We start from the raw sequence: 13447 nt of genomic DNA on the forward strand, positions 1-13447 counted from the left end.
ATATATAAGATTGATGGTGCCCAGCATAACTTATTATTGCGATTTTAAAAATATAGTTTTTCTACAGAGTCTTCCCCAAATGTTTCAGTGTTCAGCTGGAAACAAATGTTTGTACTGCACAGATGTTATGAACCACACCTGTACTTTCCTTTTTAGAAGGTTTATTTAACCTACCCCTTTATGTTTAAATAGGATTAAAATTGGATTTATTTTCTGAGACGTGTGTTTCAATCCCACTTTATTAAGGTATGACTAAAATAAGATAAAAGAGCATTTGCTTTCTTCACAAAGTAGAGGCAGCCATTTTGTGAGCGGAACTCATAAGAATGCACCCTATCAACTCTCTAAGGACCTCTTTATTAGTCAATGGTTCTCATTAAATTGACCAGCTACATTCTCAAGGAAATTGGTTTGGCCCACAAACAGGCTCCCTCCACTGTGTACAGGCAACAGGTGTTCATAAAATGATTGGGGTTTTACCTGACCCATCTGTGTGTCTGTCCATATGTATGCAAATATGAACACTGTTCATTGTGTGACACACATGAGCCTGTGTACAGCCATCTGTGGACTCTTGTGCTCTCACTGATTCCTAATGCAATAGGTGGTATAAACAGAGTACAGATTGCAGAGAGTCGAAAGGCAGTGAGAGGAGAGAACGTGCCTTTGGTGGTTGAACACACGCCTCTAAAGAAATAAGGCAGTAGTTGGAAAGAGAGATTGGGTCAAGTAGAGTGTGTGCTTAAAGGAGAATGGGTTTGTACAAAATAAGTTAAATTAGGTCTTCCATAACGGTGCACGGTGGCATAGTGGTTAGCAGTTCTGCCTTACAGCACTGGGGTCATGAGTTCAATTCCTGATCATGGCCTTATCTGTTTGTATGTTCTCCTCGTGTTTGCGTGGGTTTCCTCCGGGTCCTCCGGTTTCCTCCCACTCTCCAGAAACATACTGGTAGGTTAATTGGCTGCTAACAAATTGACCCTAGTCTGTCTGTCTGTGTGTGTGTGTGGGTGTTAGGGAATTTAGGTTGTAAGCCCCAATGGGACAGGAACTCATGTGAGTGAGTTCTCTGTACAGTGCTGCAGAATTAGTGGCGCTATATAAATAAATGGTGATGATAATGATAACTCCACGCTGACTATCTCTGATTACACCCCTCAAATAATTTTCAAACGAAAGATGTTAAACTTAATAGTCTAAGGTTGCAGGCCAGAGACCTCAATCCCTGTTTTAAAATGGGTACCACATTTGCTTTTTGCTAGTTTTTAGGCAGTCTTTAAAAATGAAAAAGAATGTTTTGGCAATAACTGAACTAAGGGCTCTAAGGACACGTGGATGTAAGCCTTCTTGTCCAGGTACTTTATCCAATAGTGTATGTCATTTTGCTGCAAGTCCTGCTATACTATTAAGCTTGAAATGAAAAAATAATAAAATACTTATTTTATAATGTATTGTATGTGATAGAACATTAAGGGGCTTATCTTCACTATATCGTGTTATCACTTACAGCATATTACAGTGAACCACATTAATCAGGGAAGCTACACAAAAGCATGAATTTGCATATATGGTCTTAATGCAGCTGTGAGTCAGGAGCTCAAGATAACGTGGTCTATGCTGAAATCTTTGGCTAACTTTACGGAAGTCATCCTTATTGATGAGAGTGGTCTGAAATTGTTCAGCAGGGGTTAGTGGTGCAAAAATTAGTTATGAATGGAGAGGAGTCCTTCTGTGTAATACAGGTAGAAAGTACAACCTATGTTTTACTTTAATAAGAAATACCAAAATGATAAAGTTCCAGAAATTACTGTGAAGCGCCGAACTTCTAAAGGTCATATAACAGGCATCTAAGCAAGTAAAATGTTGACGACATAATATTTTTCTGAGATTTCTTTTCCGTGTTTAAAAGTTTTGGATAAAGTTAATTTGAATGTCTGACTTATTCATTTCCTATTATTTTCATAACTCTTGTCTAGAGCTTGGTTCAGTAAGGGCAGTTTTATTTAATTAATCTTTGAGTTTCAGTAATGATTCGGCACATATTTACTGAAATATCAGCCATATTTTTTATCCCTAACGTTATGTCTATGAATAATATTTCCCAACCTAGTCAAAATAATAAAAAAATAATATGTGCTGCAAGGAAAAGCTATGTAGTTAAGAAATTAAAAGAAAAAAGGGTGATCCGTGAAGAGAAGTAATGCCTCATAATCAACGTAACACTTTCTGGGACCTTTTTATAATTAGAAATAGTTTCATCTTCTAAATCTACCAAGGTTATTACAATTATATGGGTTTATTTAACCTGTTAATGTTTACCTACCAAGGACAGGATTGGAGTGCAAGCTGTCTGTCATGGCAACTGTACACATGAATGATCAAACTTTTTACAAAGGAAAAGTGGAGGTGTTGACCATAGCAACCAATCAGATTTTAGCGTTCATTTATCAAGTACATTCTAAAAAATTATAGCTTGAATCTGATTGGTTGCTATGGACAACACCTCCACTTTCCTTTTTCAAAGTTTATATAGGAGCAGAAAACCTACAAGGACTGAGACTATTAGTCCTCCAACTGATAGAGGAAGCAGAGAGGAGCTGGGTCCAGAAATACGAACACTGAAAGAGTGATTCAATAAGTAGGAATAGAAGAAGGACCGGGTCTTGACGACTTAGTGAATGTACCATTTGTTTGAGGAGAGAGTTGTCAACAGTGACAAGTGCAGAAAGAGGTCAAAGAGAATTAAATGAGTAAGGGCCTTTAGATTTAGCTGTGATCCAATCATTGGCCAACTTAGTCAGTGCAGTCTATGTGGAGTGTTGAAGAAGAAAGCCTGACTGAGGTGGGTCCAATAAGTGTTATGAGGAAAGAAAGTATCTGAGTAAGTGTAGGCAAGTCATTGATGAAGTTTGGAAGGGCAAGGGAGCTGAGAGATGGGACGGTAATCTGAGAGAGACTTTGGTTGAGAATTTGTTTATTTTTTTAGAATAGGAATAATCACTATGTGCTTGAATAATGATAGAATAATACCAGTGGAGAGAGATTACATATTTTAGTTAAAGCTGGGATGAGCACAGGAGACTGGGCAGGTAGTAGAGTAGAATGATAAGATAAGAGGAGAGTAGATACTTTCTCTTTATTTTGTGATCAAAGGGTGCAGGGAAGGAATTAAGCAGGTTATTGGTTGAGAAATATTTGATCTTGTCCCATCTTGTCCTTCAAGTAGGAAGCAAGATCTTTGGCATTGATGAAAACCGGAAATGTTGGGTAGGAGGGATGGAGGGAAGAGATTTAAATTTATTCTATAGGTGTTTTGAGGTAAGAAGCCTGGGCAGAGATTGGAAGTATGTTTGTTTAGCATTATCCAGAGCATTTCGATAGGAGCGGTAGATATGAATATATCAGTGTATGTGAAGAATTCATTAGAATACAAGACTTTCACCTATGTTGTGCAAGTTTTGAAGACATTGTGTGTCTTTAATGTGCCATGACATGACATTGTGACATGACATTGTGGTTGACGCAGAGTGTAAAGTATAGCTGGAACCACTTGATTAAGGGCTAATTCTAGGGTTTGATTAAGATGTGGTACTGTCAGATCAAGAGAGGGGAATGTAGAAATTGTAGAGAGAAGTTGTTGCAGGGAGGTGAAGAGTTGTGATTATGAATAGAACTGAGAATTCTGCAGGTATGAGAAGGATTGGTAAAGTTTGACAGCAGAGAGGGTAAAGTAATGGGTCAGAGCTTGCATGTGATAAGGTAGATACTTTAGAAACAAGTGCTCTTTTAGAGAATAAGATCACACTATGCCATATTTGAACTTGCATTTTGTTTTATTCTTTTTTGTTGTTTTCAAAGAAACATTCTACATTTGCATCTCTAAATTCGTTACAATAAATTATCATTTTGCCAGACAACATTTTCAATATTTTTTAACATTTTCCCCTAGTCGATATTTAACTTGCTATAATGTCCCTACAAGGGGAAATCCTTTTGCTTTATTAACACACAGGAATGATTGACAACATACTCCACAGCATGCTAAAATTGGGAACAAACAAAGTAATAAAATAAAGCTGGGTATTGAAAAACAGACAACGAGGTAAAATATCCTTGCTGTCAAGCCCACAAGCTATAGGAAAATAAGAGTTTGATACATGAGGTCAAGTGCCACAGATGTGTATTGGAGGTCAGTAATTTGTTTGTGAATAGAGAGAGAATAAATGTAAGTTTTGCACAAACTCTGAACTAGTGGGGTTGATATTTGGTAGAATAGCCTAGAGAGGTTAAGAAGGTGTTGTGGGAGTTTTAAAATTGAGTTTCCAGGGACCACATGAACAGTTTGGAGGCTAGGGGGACAGTCTTGTTGTACGTAGGAGGATTGTACAGAGTGGGTGCAGCCAGAAAAAGTCCTGAAACCTGTTATGGCCATCAGTGCATCATAAACTTGTAGAACTAGCAGAAGAGGTCTTCACCTATAGCAGCCACCTTTCCCGTAGAGACTGGTTATGCTCACAGGTACTCGGATGCCCTCAGGTCTTATGCCCAGTGTAGTACAAGTTTATGATCGTACTCCTACACACGGGAGTGGGAGGTAATAACACGGAGTTAGGAACAGGCCAGAGATCTGCGGTCCGGAACAGAGTGAGTAATGTCAGACTGGCCTAAACTGCGAACAGGCAGGGAGGTCAGATACAAGCAGGGTCAGGGCCACAAGCGATGATACAAGTCCAGGTAACAGGCAGAAGGTCAGGGCAACAAGCAGTGATTCAAATCCATGTAACAGGCAGAAGGTCATGGCAATAAGCGATGATTCAGGTCCAGATAACAGGCAGAGGGTCAGGGCAACAAGCAGGTATCAAGATCCAGGAGACAGGCAGATGTCATACACATAAATCAATTCAGAAGGATTTCACCAATACAGCACAGGAGCAGGTCAGCTTACTAGAAACAGGATGCTATAACTGGCAGGGAGGCTAAGCCCTCATGCCAGAGACTGAGCAATGGGGCACAGAGAAATCCAGCTTAGGGAAATCAGCCTCAGGGACTTACTAATTAATAATTAAACCCCTAACTAGATGCACACTCGCCGGGCTGCCCTCAATGCCGGGACGCGGAGCTACAGACAAGAGCGCGCTTGTGGCAAAACCAGACATTGGAGCAAGTAATGAGTATGGATGAAGGTGCCGATGTTTGGTAGAACACAGGGATCAGGCTGCAAGATATTTTGATACAAGTGAATAGATGTAAGTTGGAGTAGTTTTTTAATGGGTTTATACATTAGTTGAAGTATTTTATAGTGGTTTCTGTAAAGTGCAGACAACCAATGTAGGACAGAGCAGGTAGAAGTATGCATGCAAAATTAGTCTAGTAGTCTAGCAGCTCTGTTCAACTTGGATTGCAGAGGCAATCATCTGGTTAGGGAAAGACCAATAAGAAGGGAATTGAAATAGTCAATGTGGGAGAAAATGAGTGTATACATTTCCATTTTTGCAGTACCTTGTGTGAGATATATCCATGTTCTGTAGATATGTCAGGTATTTAACTTCCGTTGGCTGGTCGGAATATTATTAGCTAATTTTTTAAAAGAATGAGCTGGAGAGAGTTAGAAACACCAAAACGAAATGGCAGAAAGAGTTGGTGAAAGATTCAAAGAATATAGGTGAATATGGGTGTCATCCTCATAGAGGGATACTGAAACCAAAAGGCAAATATTAGTTTAAAAAAAGAAGTAATATTTAAAGAGATGAGGATAAATGATCGCTTCAGCATCCCTGTGGAGTATACAGATAATATTACTATATCTGATCAAAGAAAACAACAGTTCCCATTAATGTTTAGAAATTATAAATATGTAATAGAATTCATAACTACCGATGAACCTATGTTGTAGGGAACATTTAAAGGTGAACTGCCCTCCCCCTATAGAGAATGTTTGATCCAGTTGACTTTTCTTATAGTCCACAAAACTGTTGTGTAAACAAAATAATATCCAATGCAATGAGTTTATCTGTTGTCATAGTCAAGAAACAGAGATTAACACATCTGCCTGATAATAGAATATAGCCAAAGAGGAGGAATAGCCTCAAAAAAAAAAAAAAAGTAAAAATTCAACTGGATACCCAAATATTATATATATATATATATATATATATATATATATATATATATATACACACACACATTTATTGGCATGTAACGGGTGAGGGTTGAGCTACATAGGGCACTGCCATAGTGTGTAACAAGTTCTAATACCAGCAATTACACCATACCGCTGGCGACATCTGATTTGTCAGGGAAATTCCTTATTTGCTCCTTTGCATTTGCCGTCGATATCCGAGGGAGCCGCCGGGCGTTTTTCTTTGCTCGAAGCATAAAAAGCTCACATTACACTGCTGTGTCATTATCCCGGGTCTATTATGTTTTACATTTTTTTTAAATCTTTAAGTTAGATCTTTGACATTCTACTGCCTTGAAAGATATACACCACCCGATGGGAAGCTTTGATGTGCATTTTGAGGATTAAATCTGTGTGGAAAGCAATGGGTTTCCAGCCAAGAATAAAACTGTAGAGGAAATTCTGCCTCCTGCGGAGTAAGACGCCAGCAGTCACTACATTTTAGCTCACCCACTAAATTTAATTTCATACATATTTACAGACTATTTTTCTTCCCACTGTTAATTCTTTCGAGACCAAATTAAGAACAAAGATAGCACAAACTGACTTCATCAAATAAAAATGTAAATATTCTGCATTTCATTAGCGGTTCAAAAATGTTATTTAAATATTTTTCAAAATGTAATAGCTTTGCTATAGTATTGCTTGCAAGTGGAAAAAAAAAAAAAAAAACTAAAAAAAAACCAAAAAAACTAACCTTCTAAGTCAGAACAGCCCACAGAGATTTTGGAGTGTTTATCCACACTGTGAGAATCTAGAACAGTCAAAATAGTAACAGGGAAAAAAAAACAAATCAGATGTCTGACAAGTCATGAATTCTTATTAGGAAATAATGACCTCGTGTTTTGTCTGCGTAAAAAAAATTACTATTATAGAATTTTTGCATTTATCCAGTGCAGAACTCGGCTTTTTTTGCAAACATAATTTGTTCTACATAAAGGTTACTGCAAACTCTAATACCAGGACCTTTCCTGTGGCATGTGCGCAATATTTGAATGCTATTCAATAACCTTTCTCATTGGTAAATAATGTTTCATGCCAGATTAACTTTTTTTTTCTTCAAGTTGTTCCACTTTAATTACGCCCTGGCAAACTAATACAAAAGGTACATTTTAACCATACTTGACAACTTTTTTCTATTGGCTTTCTGGAGATCCATGGGCAGGTGGGAATGACCAACTTCAGTGTCTTCGGCAGTTCTTCTTTCCTCCCCCTAACTTCTCCTCCAGCTTTCTCTATATATCTGAGTGCCTCTTTAATGAGACATACTGCACTTTAATGACCCAACTGCATTCACAGATTTGCAAATACTATTCTGCAGATTGTGTCTGTGGCTTATCGAGGTCCTGCCTGTCTGACTCCCTAGTAACTGCTGCTATCATGGTACTATTATATAAAAATGAGTACAATTTTACTCATGAGAATATCTAATATTGTGGACTAACTTTGCTTCAACCACATGGCTATCCTCATCAGCCCGATCACCTCTAAACCCTGTGCCTCCTCTACCACTTTCTGCACTAGGTCCCAATCTTCCTCCTCCACACTCTGACTGCCAGCACAGCATTTCCGCCCTCTCTCCATATCCTTCTCCCAACACTAAACACAGAGAAAAACATACAACTAACTACACTTACAATCAATCACACTACACTCATAGAACTTTAACTTATAAAAACACCAAACTAAGAAAAACAGAACAATAATTAACAGGAAAGCAATAACTGACTAGACAATTTGCAGAAATCGCAAAATACCACTCAACAACTTACTACTCCTAGCTCAAATCCCAACTCTATACTTCCCACTTCTATCACCTTGCGTCTTTGACCCCTACCTTAGATGAGGATGTGACCACTCTTTTATAGAAGTTCTGATGTTGTAATCCCACATTTTTTTAGTCATTTGCAAAATGCCAATAAATAGGCATCTTTCCAATACAAGCATTTTCTGCCTTGAAAACTAACGCGTTGCTGTAAAAAACAGTTGAATTTGGACTTAGCAAATCACCACACATTGTCAGTGTCTTCAATCTCCACTGATAGGAGAGTTGGAAGAAAGACTTAATGAGAGTGTTGAAAGAAGGACTTCATGAGAGTGTGGGAAGAAGGACTTTATGAGAGTGTTGAAAGAAGGACTTCATGACAGTGTTGAAAGAAGCACTTCATAAGAGTGTGGGAAGAAGGACTTCATAAGAGTGTGGGAAGAAGGACTTCATAAGAGTGTTGGAAAAAGGACTTCATAAGAGTGTAGAGAGGAGGACTTCATAAGAGTGTCGAAAGAAGGACTTATTAAGAGTGTTGGAAGAAGGACTTCATAAGAGTGTTTGGAAGAAGGACTTCATAAGAGTGTTGGAAGAAGCACTTCATAAGAGTGTCGAAAGAAGGACTTATTAAGAGTGTTGGAAGAAGGATTTCATAAGAGTGTTGAAAGAAGGACTTCATAAGAGTGTCGGATGAAGGACTTCATAAGAGTGTTGGAAGAAGGACTTCATAAGAGTGTTGAAAGAAGGACTTCATAAGAGTGTGGGAAAAAGGACTTCAAAAGAGTGTTGGAAGAGGTACTTCATAAGAGTGTTGAAAGAAGCACTTCATAAGAGTGTTGGAAGAAGGACTTCATGAGAGTGTTGAAAGAAGGACTTCATAAGAGTGTCGGATGAAGGACTTCATAAGAGTGTCGGATGAAGGACTTCATAAGAGTGTTGGAAGAAGGACTTCATAAGAGTGTTGGAAGAAGGACTTCATAAGAGTGTTGAAAGAAGGACTTCATAAGAGTGTGGGAAGAAGGACTTCATAAGAGTGTTGGAAGAGGTACTTCATAAGAGTGTTGGAAGAATCACTTCATAAGAGTGTTGGAAGAAGGACTTCATGAGAGTGTTGAAAGAAGGACTTCATAAGAGTGTCGGATGAAGGACTTCATAAGAGTGTTAGAAGAAGGACTTCATAAAAGTGTTGGAAGAAGGACTTCATAAGAGTGTGGGAAGAAGGACTTTATAACAGTGTTGAAAGAAGGACTTTATAAGAGTGTCGGAAGAAGGACTTCATAAGAGTGTCGGAAGAAGGACTACCTGAGAGTGCTGCCGTTATATCTTTTTTTATTTAGTAGTAAGGAATCATCATTTAGTTTTTCGACTAAGAAATTCAGACGTTTTTAAATCGTTGCTCCACATTCTGTTTGCACTTCCCGTATTTTTTAGGCTGCAGAGAACGCCATGGTCCTATGATACAATTGTATTGATTTGTGTTACAGGTGCTCTGGGGTACACACATACATTGCATATTGGAGGTTTAATATTCAATACTTTACCTGTCCTCCTGCAGCACAAACCCACTTTTTAAATGATCTCTCTTTCTGATTTACCAAACTATTTAAATCTTTTTGCTTGGCTGCCTAACACAAATTACTGTGTAACATTGATACACATATATAATTAATAATTATGCACATCTTACTATCTATCTATCTATCTATCTATCTATCTATCTATCTATTTGATAGAGTTAATGTTAATGTGAAACTTTTCATACAAAATTCTAACGTAATATAACTTATTGCATATGGGAAAGTTTGTAGTATTTTTCAAATTCTCTGGAAATCCTAAATTGTGCAGAGCAAGGTTTTAATTTAGCTAAGAAACTCTAGCCTGTAGCAAGAAACACTAATGGACAAAACATCAAATCCATGTATTTTAATTTATTAAAATTAAATGCTCTGCAATCGAGTGAAGCAGCGATCTGCCCTCTGGTATACTCCAGTGCTTAATATTTGAAACCACATGCACTGTCAGTTCTCTCTGCTCTACAATCTGAAAAAAATAATAATTTCTTTTACCATTAAATTTGACTGCAGACCTCTCTCACTAGACAACCAGATCTCAGACACACAACTCTCATACACCTAATGTGGAATTGAACAGATGCGTTTGCTGAGCTCTCAAGTAACTGTGCAAATCATCAAGTCGTCAACCTTGTTCCAAACAAAATTGTTGAAAAAAATTTATATACAGTATATTTACTTTCTGGAATAGAATAAGTCCTGTGGAAAATTGACAGATTAAATGCAGATGCGGAATCAGTGGCCTGCAAACGTCTTGGAGAAATCTATAATACAATAATGAAATTAGCGGGCTGTGCACATACCCAAGTTCCTCGTCTGCCAGCTACTAAGAACGTTGGGAATTTCGGCCACAGAAGGGCCGTTTTAAGTCCATTTGGCAGAAATGGTATAAAGTTTGTGGCTCTTGGGAAAATCCTTTTCCAATAATATTCATAGCTTCAGATTGAAAATGAAAGGAGCTATATGCTATAGGCTTCCTGCAAAGGCTTCCTTGTAAGATTGGAAATAAATGGAACTTGTCATATATAATAGTGAGTTAGTCAAGAAAAATTGTATCAGAGCTTTGAGTGCTTTTCAACTTTTGATAATGATCCTAACAAAATACTTCATTTGTAAAATATAATCACCCAATTAAGTAGTGAGAGGTCTTCTATATACAAGTCAATAAAATATTATATTTCTTATTCACCAGTAATGATTTCACCGGGCCTCATTTAGAATGTAATGGATTAGTGTTTTCCTGACCGGAGTTTCGTTCATGTCAAAGCACGGCCTCCGGGCTGTTTTCCCTGACTGAGCCTAAAGTTTAATTGATGACCTTAAATTCTTACCTGACAGTATTTGTTCAAATGGTCAATCTGGGAATCCTCCTAAACGCTATTTCGATTTGCAGAGGTTAAAAGGAATTTCTAAAAAATGTTTACACGAAGAGGAAAAAAAATGAAGGAAATAAACAACGGCAATATTGTGTGTAAATAAACTTTAAGGCGACTTAAATGTCCCGTGAAATGTTTATATCCAGTTTGTTTTAAAAGTTTTAAGACTTTTATGACCCGTTAACTAAAAACATGATCATGTATGACAGGAGGCAGTTAAACAATTATTTTAGATTATGAAAATTACCATAGCAGAAAAATAAAAATGTTTTGCGTTTATACAACTATCAATGTATTAGAGGCTGTAAATCGATTAGTTAAGGTAGCAAAATATTTTATTTTAAACTGACATTTTTAACAAATTTAACAAATATTTGCTCTTAAAGGCACATTGAAGAAATCTGTAATAAAAATGTGAAATTAGAGGAGTAAGTGTACGTTAAAATGTTATTTTAAGGGTTTAGAATGATTAAAAGATTCATAAATGATTCTCTGAACGCAAAACTATTGTCCTGAGATCATGAATAGTTCAATGAACTGAACATTCCGTCATCTCTGTAAAGTAGCAAGAGAAATTTTAACCATTTCAAGACCACAGCTGTAGGATTTTTGGCTGACAACCAAGCTGTGGCACTCTAGTGTCTTGCTGGATGGTTTCTAGACAGATGGGGCAAGTGGTCTTAGAGATCACTGTGATCCATGTATCACAATTGTCCACTGGGGGTCAACATGAGACCCCAATGATGTGGTCATTGGTGCTGGTTGTAGAGAGAGAGAGAGAGAGATGATCTTGTTCTATTAAGACCTGCCACATATCTCCCACAGCACCCCTAGTGTTAGAAAATGTACTTACATGTTAACGCATGCTAGACCAACCAAAAGTTTTCAGTAATACATTCTGCAGTCCAGGTGCTGCCAAACTATGATCCAAGGGAGGGCTGATATATTTTAGCCCAGGGGGGTAAGACATCGACTCAGCAGTCAATTAGGAACATTTTAAAGGAAAAAATATGCATGTGGCCCAGGCCAAGGTAACCCCCTATGAGACCAGCCTGGGGGCAAGGACTGGCTGGGCTGGGGGGCATCTGTTTCCCCCATGGGCTGGTCCCATAGTGGGCTACCTTAGGCTGGGTCAATGACCAACCTGCATTTTGTTACCTTGAAAATGTTCCTAATAGGCTGCTGAGTCGAGTCTTGCCCCCCAGACTAAACTTTGCCAGTCCTCCGATGCCACGTGGGTCAGGTGCCCCCCTGCCCAGCCTGCCCCTGTTATGATCCTTAGCCAGATATAACCAGAAACCAGTAAGTTTGAAAATGTCATTAGTTTCTAAGTGGCAGAGGTAACTCAGAAAACTGCTGTATTGGTGACAGCTCTCTTCAACTTACCTGTTTTCTTGCTTAAATATGCCTTTAACAGTATGTTATTGCTTGTTTAATTAGCAACCGAGAAGGAACTGCACAATTTGCATTTTTGACTGTTAGCACAGTTTAAATAAAATCTAATTATGTTTTTTACCCAATGGATTTTGCCTAATCACAAATGACATCTGCAATTCAAACCACCGCTGAATGAATGAATGACATTTGGTAAGTTGGCGTATACTGTAGCTAGATAACTGTTTTTATTTTTAAAATTCCTAGACCATGGGCAGACATTGGCATTCACTCTTCTCACTCCCTCTATCTCTAACTATTAATGTATTTTAAGCGAGGACATTTGTGATAACTAGGAAACTGTTCTGTAGCTACATCAGCCAGACTCTTCCTCTCATTTTCTTTTCCTTTTAGAAAATAAAAGCATGCATCTGATTGGTTAATATGGATTACAGCACATTGTGCTAAAGGACACCACTTTACCGTGAGTTTCTTCTCCTGCTAATTCACCATCACCCCAACCCTGAGACTTTCCGATACTGGGAGAGAAGAGAGTTGACAGTGCTGATGGCCCCAATCCATCATCACTATTTATGTAAATAGCGCCACCAATTCTGCAGCACTGCCCAGAGTCCTGCCCCATTGGAGCTAACAGTCTAAATTCCCCAGCGCTGTGAGGCAAAAGTGCTAACCACTGAGCCACTCTATTTGTTCTAAAGGCAACGATGGGTAGTGTGCTCCTAAATCAAATGTCCAATCAATAGATTCCATCTGGTTGTCAGCACTAGCAGTGAAAGAGTGCAATCTGGTTACTACATAACAAACTTATTAACCATATCGTCTTACAAATTTTGACTGAAGTTCGTGGAATCTTCTTAAAGGAGCCTAGTACTGAGTGAAAATGTGATTATTTTATATAGAATAGTCATGTCCTACTTTAAGTAAGAAATAGTAAAGTAAAATATAATACTTTGGGAAATGATGTCAGGATCGATGTTCCTTATATCATGTATATTAGTGGGGCCCTCTGAGACTTAGAACTAGAGATGCTCAGGCTCGGTTTCCCGAAAACCGAATATACCCGAACTTAGCAGATCCTTAGCAGAACTTAACAGACTTTCGCGCTTTTTCGGATTTGAAAACGAGGCAAAACGTCATTGTAACGTCATCAGATCTCAGATCT

This window comes from Mixophyes fleayi, chromosome 8, assembly GCF_038048845.1.
Source record: "Mixophyes fleayi isolate aMixFle1 chromosome 8, aMixFle1.hap1, whole genome shotgun sequence".
NCBI classification, from domain to species: domain Eukaryota; kingdom Metazoa; phylum Chordata; class Amphibia; order Anura; family Limnodynastidae; genus Mixophyes; species Mixophyes fleayi.